We start from the raw sequence: 13,481 nt of genomic DNA on the forward strand, positions 1-13,481 counted from the left end.
AAGTAGGCCAGCTAGAGGGGCAAAATGACCCAGAATAGAAGGGTCGAGGACATTGCTGTGAAGTCTAAAAGAAAGAACTGAAAGTGGCCAGCTTAAGGAAGCATATCCTACATTACAAGGTGCCATAGGGGTGCTCCAAAGTAATCCACCCATGAGAGATTCAGCGTAGTACCCTCGTCACCTAGAAGGCCCCACACCAAAAAAATGATAACTGTAGTAGCCAGTTATCATAATCCCAGGAGGCAGCGATCACTCACAATACTCAAAATAGGATCTCTCTCTCTCTCTCTCTCTCTCTCTCTCTCTCTCTCTCTCTCTCTCTCAGAAACACACTTTATAAGGATCATGAACTGGATGGCTTGGGTTTTTTTTTTAATGAGAATTGCACAAATAGTTGGCCTTTTTCATTTGCCCCAGGAGCAGCCCTGAAAGTGTCAGAAATGACAGCTTTGCAAAAGAGATGGACCCATGACCAATGGGGACCTCCAAATCTCAAGCAGGTGTGAGCTCTAATCTAGATGGAGCTCATAGAGCTGATTCCTACACAGGACTGGATATTTTAACTACTGAAATGAAACTTGTGCTAGCTATAACCAGAGAATATTCATGACAGAAAGAGGTTCCACTGTTCCCAGGAGCAGAAATGTGTGGGCAGTGAATGTTCAGACCTAATCATCAGACTTGAGAATCATAAGCCCAGGAGGCAGCTATCACAGGCAATAGTCCAAAAAAAAAAAAAAAAAAAGGATTTCTCTCTCTCTCTCTCTCTGTCTCTCAGAAGCATATTTTATAAGGATCATAAAATGGGTGGTTTGGGGTTTTTTATGGTTAATTGCACAAAGTAGTGTTGATCAGAATTCTTATATGTGTAAGTTTCTTTTCAACCAGTATTGCAAATAGCCCCACTGTATGTGGGCCTGTATGTGTTGGAAATCCCAACCTCAATAATAAATAAAAATCTGCATCAATCAGAAGAAAGACTGAAATCATTCTAATTTCTATGTAAGTGGCATTACAAAACGGATCAAAGAGCATCTATGCAAAACATGGAAAACGACGTTATGACAGGGAGCTAATAAAAATATGTTTCACTGAATTTTGTGGTATTTTTCAGCTTCTAAAAATTTGTAATTAGTTGAGATTTATTTTCTCATTCTAAAAACAATTTTTTTTTGTACTTAATTTTGTCTTTATAACTTTCTGTTGTTTTTGCTAATGAGGATAACAAAGACTGTATGAGCTCCAGGCTTTCTGCGGCTTGAGTCAAACCTACATAAAAACAGGATAACAACTTGAGGCATTAAACATACATTTTCAAATAAAGGAAATAAATTACCACTCAATAGAGGAATATGCTGAGTGAGACTTTGATCAAAATATCTCCAACATTATGGGCTGATAGGTAGACAATAGCCTTTAGCCCTTGGCAGAAAAAAAAAAAAAGTCATAGGCACTGCTCTATGGTAGGATCCACCTTTCATATTACAAGTCCACCAGGACAGCTGCATATGGGTTAAATTACACTTTTTCTTCACTCCCAGCCATGTACACACAAAGCTACCATATTGTTCTATTTACTGCTTTAAGTAGAAATGCATGGTTAGTTAAATCAGCATGAAGATAAATTTTCATTGAAATGGATAAGATGATTTACCATCTAAGTGAAGATAGAGATTGTTCAATTTTCCTTGAATTTCCTTTTTTTTCTAGACAAAAGTTTCTCTCTCATATTGCTGCCTGAACTAAAACTTAACAATCTCCCCTAGCGATTTTCCACATCTCCACCAGAACTGAAGGCAGCTTTTTTCACTGTGCTTCATAGTGGTGAGCAGGATTGTGATAGTTCTACTTCAAACAGGCAAAAATGACCATGAGTCACTCTCAACCTAATCAATGTAGGATCAAAATAGAGATGTTCCAAAGGAACTGTAAGGGCCCCAGCACAGTTAATGTATTTCTTTCTCCATAAAGACACTTATATACCCTTACAATATTTCATTCCACCAAATTTGTTTCTGAGCACTTGATTGGTGCCAGGCACTGAAATCAGTAGGGAATCAGGAGTATGCCAGGTTTGGTCTCCATCCCCAAGAAGTTCTTAGCCCAAGCAGAATGTGCTAAAACACTGTTGCCTCTGAAACACTATGCAGCAGCTTTCTTTAGCACTTTTTGGCCAGAATGGTCCAGCCCTCACACATGTAATTCAACAAATTACTGAATCGGACTAGATTATCTTTAAATATCCTTTCAAGAGTCAATGGTTCATCTCACTTTCCTGATACCATTTCTGGTCAGATTTTGTTTGTTAGGTTTTTTGCTTAAATATAACTAGCACACCAAACCAATGAATTCAGAGGTATTATATAATCCTCTTTGAAAGGAACTAGATGATTCAAATAAAACAACTAAGTAATGATGGGTGGACACTAGATGATACATAGATAGGGTAAATAGTCCTCCAGGGGGTACAAGAATGATTGAGCCATGGGAAACAGTGAACAACTGGAATCTGCCTGAGTCTGAAATTTTAAAAACATCTTAATTTACACACAATAAAATTCACTTTGGAGGGTTCAGTAAGTTTGTACAGATACACAGGTTCTTTTAACCACCACAGACAAGACACAGAAAAATTCCAACACCCATTAATAGGTCCTCTTATGCTGTACTTCTGTGTTTAGACCTATTCTAACCCCTGGAAGCCATCCATCTCTTCTCTTTCCCACATTTCTTCCTTTTCTCAAATACCACATAAATAGAATATTATTCCAAGGGTTATGTTACCAAAAAAAAAAAAAAAAGAACATGAGTAATTTTCATAAAGTAATATTTCAAACAACACAGACTCTGATCATAATATAAAAACACTATACTTTAATAAAAAACCCACAAATAGTGGAAAAACTCTTCTACTAAAAATCTTAAAACCCAAGAGCTAACCTGAAGGAGTCTGTAACTGTCAAAGGTGGAATAACTTGAGCAACAAAGAAATAAAATTACCAGATTTTTAACCAATAGAATAAAATAAATAGTCACAAGTCCATGCTACTAAAATAATAAAGACATAGCTTTCTATCATAGCAGTATTCCAATAATTACTGTAGGCATAAAGAGGTAGAGAATCCTTTTCTTTCATTAAGTTTTTAAGAAACACTGCCCCATTGTTGCCTTGCTTTGCATGTTGGTTTTGAAAGTTCTGTTCCTAGTCTAAATCATACACTGTTATTTGTCCCTTTTACCTGTACCGCTTCAGGATTTGTCACTGTCTTTGAAACTGAGTAGTCTTACTAGGAACTGCTTCACAGTTGATCATTACTGATTAATTTTCCCAGGTAGTCCTTTCACTGTGTAGATTTGGGTCTTTTTTCTAATTCTAGAACCATTTCTTTTTAAAAATATTTTTTTAATTTTTAATATTTTTTTTAGTTGTTGATGGCCCTTTATTTTATTTATGTGGTGCTGAGAATCGAATCGAACCCAGTGCCACGCACAAGCCAGGCAAGTGCTCTACTACTAAGCCACAACCCCAGTGCTGGAGCCAATTCTCGAGCGGTACTTTTTCAATATTAGTTCTGCTCTGTTGATGTGTTTTTCTTTCTTTTTTCTTTTGATACCAGGGATTTAACACAGGGGTGCTTAACCTCTGAGCCAGATCTCTAGCCCTTTGTGTGTTTTTATTTTTGAAACCAGGTCTCACTAAGTTGCTTAGGGCCTTCCTACGTAGAGGTTGACCTCACATTTGACATCTCCTGCCTCAACCTCCTGAGTTGCTGGGATTATAGGCATGCACCACCACACCTAGTGTTTTTCTTACTGAGACTTCAATGACAGGAAAATTATTCCTTCTTAACTATCTTCCACTTCTACTACCTTCTCTCCCACCCATTTTAGTTCTCTGTGCCATTTTAATTCATCAGGTTGTCTTCATGCCTTTCTCTGACACCCCTTATTAAATTTGCATTTAAGTCTACACTCACTTGGGCATTTTGTAATTTGTTTTTCCTTCCTGAGATAATATTGTCTTTCTCCTTTATTGCCTTTCTGAGTTCAATTCAAAGATTTCTCCTTGTTTATTGTCCATTTTTGTTCTTATACTTTGAGTTTCTATTTCAGGGTGGTTTATCAAATCCCCCCCCAAAAAAAATGCTTCCTTGAGTATACCCCACTGTTTGGAGTGTAAATGCAGTTTTATTCTGCTTTATGATTCTTTTCTGAATTTGTGTAAAAATCTATTTCATTATTTTCTGCAAATAAATTCTCCTCTTGTTCAATTTTGTGATATTAAGATATTTTACATGATTCCTATTTTTATGTCACTCCCTGTCTAGCAGAGGCTGAACATTTTAATAGTTTTTGTTTTATTTCTTTGCTTCTTTGTTTCAGCAGTAACAAAGGGTAGATGATGTCCCCTCAGATTTTACAGTACATTTATTTTGAAAAACCTAAATCTTTCTCCTTGACTTCCTTTCTATTTAACTACCTAAAGGTCAAAAGACATTTCTTCCTTTTCTTTCAATCCCCACCTCAGAAGTTATGCAGTTGGAAGACTATCCCTTAAATCATATATTCTCCTTTAAGTGGACTCTATGCCTCTAAATCATTGGCCTGACCCAGAAATTTCTTTCCTTCATTCTGCTCTAATCTGTCCAGTTACTCTTTTAGGTATTTTCAGATTTAAGGTGGATGTAATCCTTCTGGTAGTCTCTCCACCTCTACTGGTCTGGTCTTCCTGAGACCTCTACCTCTACTAGTCTCCCTGAGACCTCCTTGTCTGCAACCCTTTCGCTGTCACCCTTCTCCCTAGTTTGTATTGGCCTATCTGATTCTATTCTACATGATTGGGTTTTGTTTGTTTTGTTTTGCTTTTTTGTTTTCAAGTAACAGTTTCTAAAAAGTAGAGACTGTGGCTATTTCTGTTTTTCCTTCAGACGCTCTTGAGTTTTATGCATCAAGTTCAGTAGAAGACATTTTAAAAGTCTAATCTTTTGAACTAACTACTTATGAAGATGGTCTATAAAATTTTTGTTTCTAAGGGAGTAGGTATTCCCATTATACTATTCTATATCAGAAACCATTTATTTGAAGAGGTTTTTTTTAAATAAATCTTCACTAAGATTAGGGATATAACTCAGTAGTACAGTACATGCTTAGCGTGCATGAGACCCTAGGATAGCTCCTTAGAACAAAAACAAAACAAAACAACTCTAGAATTTTCACTAAACTTTTCTAAGAATTGAGATACTGATAAGTTGTTGGTATTTCCTGTCCAAGGCCCTAAGTCTCTCTGCTTGTGTGGAATTGGAAAATCTGAGCTGGAAAAGAGACATTCTTTACAAATCAAAGTTTTTAGCAACATCCTCTGGTATTCCCTATGTGATCCCCTGGACAGAACTAAACACTAAAATGCAATGGATTATAATAAGATAAATTTCCACTCCAAATGTGTTTCCCACCAAACCCCTTACTTTGTATTCTTATGAGCAAATCCAACCTTTTTATTCATTTCATTTTTAAAAATACTTAAATCTGTACTTCTAAAGTAAGATTGAGGCCAAAAATAAACTAGGAAGCAACTCAGGAACTGTGTGTTTTTGAAGCTATTACTGGCTCAACTATGTGGAATTTAATCTTCCACAATCTGAAAAGCTGTTAGAATTACAGAAAATTGAAGCTGGTAGCACAGATCTCCCTAACTTAATTTATAGCTATTTTCTGGGTACTTCTTGATTTTTTGGCGAACAAGGAGACAAAGGAAGGAAAAGCAGTTTAAAACATTGGCATTTTAGACATTGGCCAGAGATCACTGAAATTTGATGAATAGTGTGGGTGGAAAGATATATGACATGATCAGCCAACTGGAAGAGACTTCTGTCATTGTGAATTTTCCTTTTAAAGTGGAGACTAACTTTTATTCAGTACTCACCATGTTTCAGACACTGGGTGAGCCTTTATGTCTCCCTCCCTGAAAGAAAATAAACAATCTCACAAAAACTTTTTGAAGTTTATAATAAGTTTGCAGATAATTCCCCAAGTGTCTTTTGGAATTCTGCATGGTTAGCAAGTAAGGGGACTCACTCCCTTTGTTAGGCACTCCTCTTTCACAGGTGTTTATATAGCAAACAACATTGGAAGACAGAAGTACAGTGATTGTGTTTACTGTCTAGGAAAATTAAAAATATCTCCATCTAGAGAAAAGAAGTGATGACTACACATCAAATGCCCTGAATTACAGAGGAGCTTGGAAAACTCAAATCTTTGATATCAGGTAATAAGCTTGCCTGTCCTTTGCCCTGTGGGCTATGGGGTTTGAGGAACTGGCTAGAAGACTGACAATGGGGATACTATTGCCCTGAGATAGTGTCCTTTGAATCTGGCCAAAGGATCACAGCTCTTCTTCCAGCAGTTATGAAATTGTGGCAGACTGATTTGTTAGCCTGCAAGTATGGTAAATTGTTAGACCCCTTAAAATCCTTGACAATATTGTTTCCATTTTTTCAGACAAGAAAACAGAGACTAACAAAGCTAAAACATAGTGTGATGGGGCTGGGGTTGTGACTCAGCAGTAGAGCGCTCGCCTCGCAAGTGCGAGACCCTGGGTTCCATCCTCAGCACCACATAAAAAATAAATAAATAAATAAGTGAAATAAAGGTGTTGTGTCCAACTACAACTAAAAAAATTAAAATTAAAAAAAAATAGTGTGATAAGAAATTATATCTAAGACATTTGTCTCTAAAGCCACCAAAGGTCTTATATCAATGTGGCCTCTAATGTTAGGTCCTAGGCCATATTAAAGAGAAATTATGACACTTGTTAAAAAAGAAATAATTTAAAAAATTAATTTAATTTAATTTTTATTCTAATTTGTTATATATGACAACAGAATGCATTACTATTCATAATACACATATAGAGCACAATTTTTCATATCTCTGGTTGTATACAAAGTATATTCACACCATTTGTGTCTTCATACATGTACTTAGGATAATGATGTCCATCTTATTCCACCATCTTTTAACCCCCATGCCTCCTCCCTTCCCCTCCCACCCCTTTGCCTATCTAGAGTTTGTCTAATCCTCCCATGCTCCCCCTCCCAGCCCCATTATGAATCAGCCTCCTTATATATTTGGCATTTAGTTTTTTGGGATTTGCTAACTTCACTTAGCATTATATTCTCCAACTCCATCCATTTACCTGTAAATTCCATGATTTTATTCTCTTTTACTACTGAGTAATATTTCACTGTGCATATATACCACATTTTCTTTATCCATTCATCTACTGAAGGGCATGAAGGTTGGTTACACAGTTTAGCCATTGTGAATTGTGCTGCTATAAACATTGATGTGGCTGTGTCCTTTTAGTAGGCTGTTTTTAATTTCTTTGGGTATAGACCAAGGAGTGGAATAGCTGGGTCAAATGGTGGTTCCATTCCAAATTTTTCAAGGAATCTCCATACTGCTTTCCATAATGGCTGCACCAATTAGCAGTCCCACCAGCAATGTATGTGAAAGGCCAAGGTTCGTTGTGAGAGATTAAAAGGCACACAGAGATAGCAGTGACAAAGATGAAGCACCTTATTGCAAGCTGGTGTTAGCTTATATAGAAAGTGAGAGTCAGTTATCTTAAACCAGGAAGCTCCGGAGGCCAATCATAGTAAAGGTCAGGTCATCACCTACGGTGCACGCACCACACGTCCGCCCTGCATAAGATTCATGGGGGGCACGAACTGTTCACGAGCGCGGAAGACGGGAGGACCAATTAGAAGGTTTTCAAAACAGCTTGTTATCTGCCCACTGGCAACTTGCCCGCTGCCATGTTGCATTAGGGGCTTCTTATCTGAAAGGTCCAGGGAGTTCTAGCTGCCCACTGGCAATTTGCCCACCGCCATGTTTGAAAGGCCCGGGGAGTTCTCAGGGAGACTCCCCGGTATGAGTGTGCCTTTTCCCCCACATCCTCACCAACACTTATTGTTGTTTGTGTTCTTAATAGCTGGTATATAAAAAATGTACACATTAATGTGGTAACATGCATGATGTTTACATTGAGTATACATTTATACCATGTATACACTGTATAATGTTAAAAACCAGGTTAAATGTGTCTGTCTCCTTGAATACTTATCACTTATTTTTTGGTGAAAATATTCAAAATCCTTTCTTCTAGCTTTTTCAGACATTCAGTACATAATTGTTATCTATAGTCATCCTATGGCTTGACAGTACACCAGCACTTATTACTCCTATATAACTGTAACTTAGTATCACTGATCAAACTTTCCCAAACCCTCACCCCTCCCCATTCTCCCTGGTAACCACCATTCTAGTCTCAACTTCTATGAGATCCAATTTTTTAGATTTCACAAATGAGTGAGATCAGATAATACTTTTCTTTCTGTGCCTGGCTTATTCCACTTACCACAATGCTCTCCAGTTCTATCCATTTATCAATTGAACACTAAAGTTGCTTCCATTTCTTGGCTATTGTGAATAGTGCTGCAGTGAACATGGACATGCAGATGTCTCTTCCACATACTGATTTTATTTCCTTTGGATGTACACTCAGTGGTAATACTCCTACATCATATGGTAATTCTATTGCTAATTTTTTGAGTAACCTCCAGGTTTTTCACAATAACTTACATTCCCACCAATGGTGTGCAAGAGTTCCCTTTTCTCAGTAACATTGTATGTGAGCAATAGGAAGAGAGGTTGAACTAAATTCTGAGTACAACAAGGACAAGTGGAAATTTATAGCCAATGACCAGGGTGAGGGAATGGATGGACAATTAATGAGAGAAAACTGGGTAAGTATCAAGGAGAGGAGGGAAGAGGAACTTGGTAAGATATCAAAGGTGGGAGGACTCTCACTAAACTGACTTGGAAGGATTTCTTGGTTACGCTGGGCTAGGTAGACCAAGGAAAGCACCAAGGATATGGTCTAGTTTAAAGAATAAAAGGAGGGAAGGAGAGGAGGGGGGTGCTCAGAGAGCCCTTCTGTCAGGCCCCCTGCTTTCCTAAAGATTCAAGAAGGTGTTCCTTATTAACCAGGGGCTTTGTTCACCTTATGCAAGTGTTTGAATAGTTAAAAAATTTTGCAGGGATAGTATTTTCCACATTTGACATTTACTAAATTGCTCCCACCCTCCTGAATAACCTTGAAGGCAGAATATATAACCTGTAGTAAACCAGGATCTCTGATACTCTTCCTACTCACAAGCAGAGATGTATCCAGTGTCTTCCGTCACTGACAACTCCCTTTTCCCAACACTATAGTTTAGATACTAAATCTCCCCCTAAGACCCACTTGTGGAAGGTTTGGTCCCCAGCCCTTGGTGTTATGGGGAGGTGATAGAACCATTAGGAGGTGGGGCCTACAGGGAGGAAGGTAGGTCATTGGTGCTATGTCCTGGAAAGGGATTTGGGGACCCTGACCCCTTCCTCTCTCTCTCTCTCTCTCTCTTTGCATCCTGGCTGCCAAAAGGTAAATCATTTTCCTTTATCCTGCACTTCTTCCCTGATGTACTGTTTGCCACAGGCCCAAAAGCAATGGGAACAAGCAGCATAGACTGAAACCTCTGAAACGAAAGTCAAAACAAACAAACAATAAAAAAAATAAACTTTCTTCCTTTTTAAGTTATTTTCTCATGTATTTTTTTACAGCAATGGAAAGCTGAGTCACACCACCATATTGAACTCCTCCCCCACTGGCAATGTTCCTGAATCTCCCCATCATGCATGGCTGCCAGTAGGGGCTGTCCCAGTCCACCCAGGCTGGACTCTGGTCATACTCCAGTGTTTCACCCCAAGGCAGCTTCTATCCCTCTTGTTTCTGTCAGGCCCCCTGCTTTCCTAGGTGCATTTACTTCCCAGTGGGTTTGTTTTGCTTTTTATAAAAGGAGGGTTTTGTTTTGTTTTGTTTTTAATGAAGACAAGCAGAACTAAGATTGTTTGGGGGAAAAAAAAGAGACCATCTCCTTATATACTCCAAAATCTCAGGATTTTGAGAACAAACCTGTGTTGTTTATAAGAACTGTGTGGAAGGTAGAAAAGAACAGAGTACCTAAGTCAGAAGAGAGAGCCTCCACCCCTGGGTCCTCGCTGCTGAAACAACAAGCTTTGCCTTGTGTATGAGGAGATTGGATAAAGGCCTTCAGGTCTTGTGGCCATCAGCTAGGGCACAGTCAAGAAGGTGGGAGATGTACCTTTAGTCATACATCAGCAAACTGCAAAAAAAAAAAAAAGCCATCTGAAAAGGGATATCGATTACATGCTTTTGAAAGAGGTCACAGTGTGTCCCCAATTAAATGTTCAAGATACATAAAGAAGTCATAGGGTTTGTCCAGGGAAGTAAAACACAAGGACTCTATTAGCTGAGATTTGCAAATGTTTAGGATATACAACAGAAAGTTCCATTGATCATGAAAGTTGAATAACAACTTCCTCAGGCAAAGCTCTATGTTATTCACCTCTGAAGACCCCACTCTGAGGACGTCCCCACACCGCAGATGGGAGACATAGCAGCAATCCCAGCTCTGCTCAAATTTGGTCTATTTTCTGTTTGTACTATATTGCAGCAGAGTAGCAGAGAGCCCAGTTGTGCTATGTAGCTCTGCAAACTCAGCACCAAGCAGCCTGCCAGGCAAATGGTATTACTCATTTATGGATTGATAATTAAATATTTGTTGGTGTGAAAGTTAAAAAAAAAAAAAAAAACCAAAAAAAACCTTGGCTTTAAAAAGTTCAAAAAGCTTGAATACAAAATACATTTCTCCAAAGATGACATACAAATGGTCAATAGATAGAATATTAATTTATGCATTGATTCAATTGAATTTTTGTGTTTTGTTAAATATGATAACATGGAAGCATAAGAAATGGAGAGATTTTAGGATTTAGGATTATTTACAATAAAATACATCCACTCTTTGCTTAATAGATTAATGTGTAGAAGGAGTTGATGGAGAAGTCTCCTTTCCCAATCCCTAATTATAAATTATTAATTTTTTACTTAAGTAGATTGATCCACATAATAAATATATCTATCACCTCTAAAAATGTCCTTGTATCCTTTTGGATGTGTTTTGTTTTAATTTGTGGTTAGAACACAACATGAGATTTACTCTTTTAACAAAATTTTCAGTACACAATATCTTACTGTTAACTATAGGTATGATGTTGTATAGCTGATCTCTGAAACTTATCTTGTATAGCTGTAACTTTTTATCCACTGAACAATGAATCTCCATATCCTCCTCCTCACACCACCTGGTAACTGCTTCTCTATTGTTTGCTTCTATATTTAAAATACCTTCAAATAAAGTATTTAGATACTTTATATAAAAAAGAATCATGTATTTTTGGTCCTTTTATGACTATTTCATTTCATATAATGTCTTCCAGTTTCCTAAATTTGTTGCAAATGAATTAAATAGAACTTAAAATGAATTTTCTTCTTTTTAAGGCTAAATAATATTCCATTGTATAGACATGCCACATTTTCTTTATTCATTCATTTGTTGATAGACATTTACCTTATTTCCATGTCTTAGATATTGTGAATGATGCTATGACAAACATGGGAGTGCAGATGTCTCCTCAAGATGCTTATTTCAAATCTTTTGGATATGTACCCAGGAGTGGGATTGGTAGTTTTATTTTCAAATTTTTGGGAACCCTTGATACTGTTTTCCATGCCAGCTACATCATTTTACTTTCACACCAACAATGCACATATATTCCCTTTTCTCCACACTTTTGACAATACTTGCTGTCATTTGTTTTTCTTATAATAGCCATCCTAACAGGTCTGAGGTGATGTCGGTATTTTTTTATTGATTTAAAAAAAATGACAGCAGAATGCATTACAATTCTTATTACACATATATACCACAATTTTTCATATCTCTGTATTCCTCCCATGCTCCCCCTCCCTACCCCACTATGAGTCAGCCTCCTTATATCAGAGAAAACATTCTGCGTTTGTGTTTTTGGGGATTGGCTAACTTCACTTACCATTATCTTCTTCAACGCCATCCATTTACCTGCAAATGCCATGATTTTATTCTTTTTTATTGCTGAGTAAAATTCCATTGTGTATATATACCACATTTTTCTTATCCATTCATCCACTGAAGGATATATTAAGTTGGAGTTCTACCTTTATTTTATTTATTTATTTTTATATGGTGCTGAGGATCAAACCCAGCACCTCGCACTTGCCAGGTAAGCGCTCTACCACTGAGCCACAACACCAGCCTCTTGTTGTAGTTCTGATTTGTATTTCCCTGATGATTAGTAAAGTTGATCATCTTTCCATATAGCTGTTGGCCTTGTGTATGTCATCTTTGGAGAAATGTGTATTCAAGCTTTTTGACATTTTTAAAGCCAGGTTGGGTTTGTTTTGATTTTGTGTGTGTGTGTGTGTTTGGTTTTTTGTTTTGTTTTGGGTTGGCTTTTTGCTACTAAATTTTAGGAGCTTCTTATGTATTTTGGAAATTAATCCCCTATCAGATATTGGTTTGCAAGTATTTCATTCTGTAGGTGTCTTTTCACTCTGTTAATTGCTTCTTTCACTGGGCAGAAAAGCCTCTTAATTTGATGTATCTAATTATAAATTTAAATGGAACATAGGAGTCACCCATCTCTTGGGTATGCAGAAAAAAATTTCTGTGATATCAGCATACCTAGAGAAAAAGATGCTCCAGAAATTTGAAGCTCACATGGGCACATCCTGGTTCTCTGATAGATCAGGCCTTTTCTGTGAGTTTACCCCTCTGGGTCCTTTGTCTTCTTCTTACAAATAAGTGATTGGGCCAGTTGCTCATCCCTCCCTGGGCCTTAGGCATGAGAAGGGGAGCAGACTTGGTGGGTGGGCCTCCCCATCAAGGGCCACCTTGTGTCTGTTCAGTTCCTTGACCCATGATAGGGCATACTGGATTCGCTTTACAAATCTTTTCCTCATATAAATTCTTTTTTTTTAATTTTATTTATTTATTCTAATTTGTTATATATGACAGCAGAATGCATTTTGATTCATAGTACACATACAGGGCATAAGTTTTCATGTCTCTGGTTGTACACAAAGTAGAGTCACACCATTTGTGTTTTCAAACATGTACTTAGTGTAATGATGGCCATCTCATTCCACCCTCTTTCCTACCCCCTTCTCCTTCCCTTCCCCTCCCTCCCCTTTTCCCTATCTAACATTCTTCCATTCCTCCCATGCTCCCCCACCCCGTCCCCATTAGGGATCAGCATCCTCATATCAGAGAAAACATTTGGCATTTGGTTTTTTGGGATTGGTTTACTTCACTTAGTACAATATTCTCCAACTCCATCCATTTACTTGCAAATACCATAATTTTATTCTCTTTTAATGCTAAGTAATACTCCATTGTATATAAATACCACATTTCACCTATTGAAGAGCATCTAGGTTGGTTCCACAGTTTAGCTATTGTAAATTGTGCTGATATAAA

The sequence above is a fragment of the Marmota monax genome, unplaced genomic scaffold, assembly GCF_021218885.2.
Source record: "Marmota monax isolate L192 unplaced genomic scaffold, Marmota_monax_Labrador192_F-V1.1 WCK01_AAM20220418_F8-fsc00179, whole genome shotgun sequence".
Lineage (NCBI taxonomy): Eukaryota > Metazoa > Chordata > Mammalia > Rodentia > Sciuridae > Marmota > Marmota monax.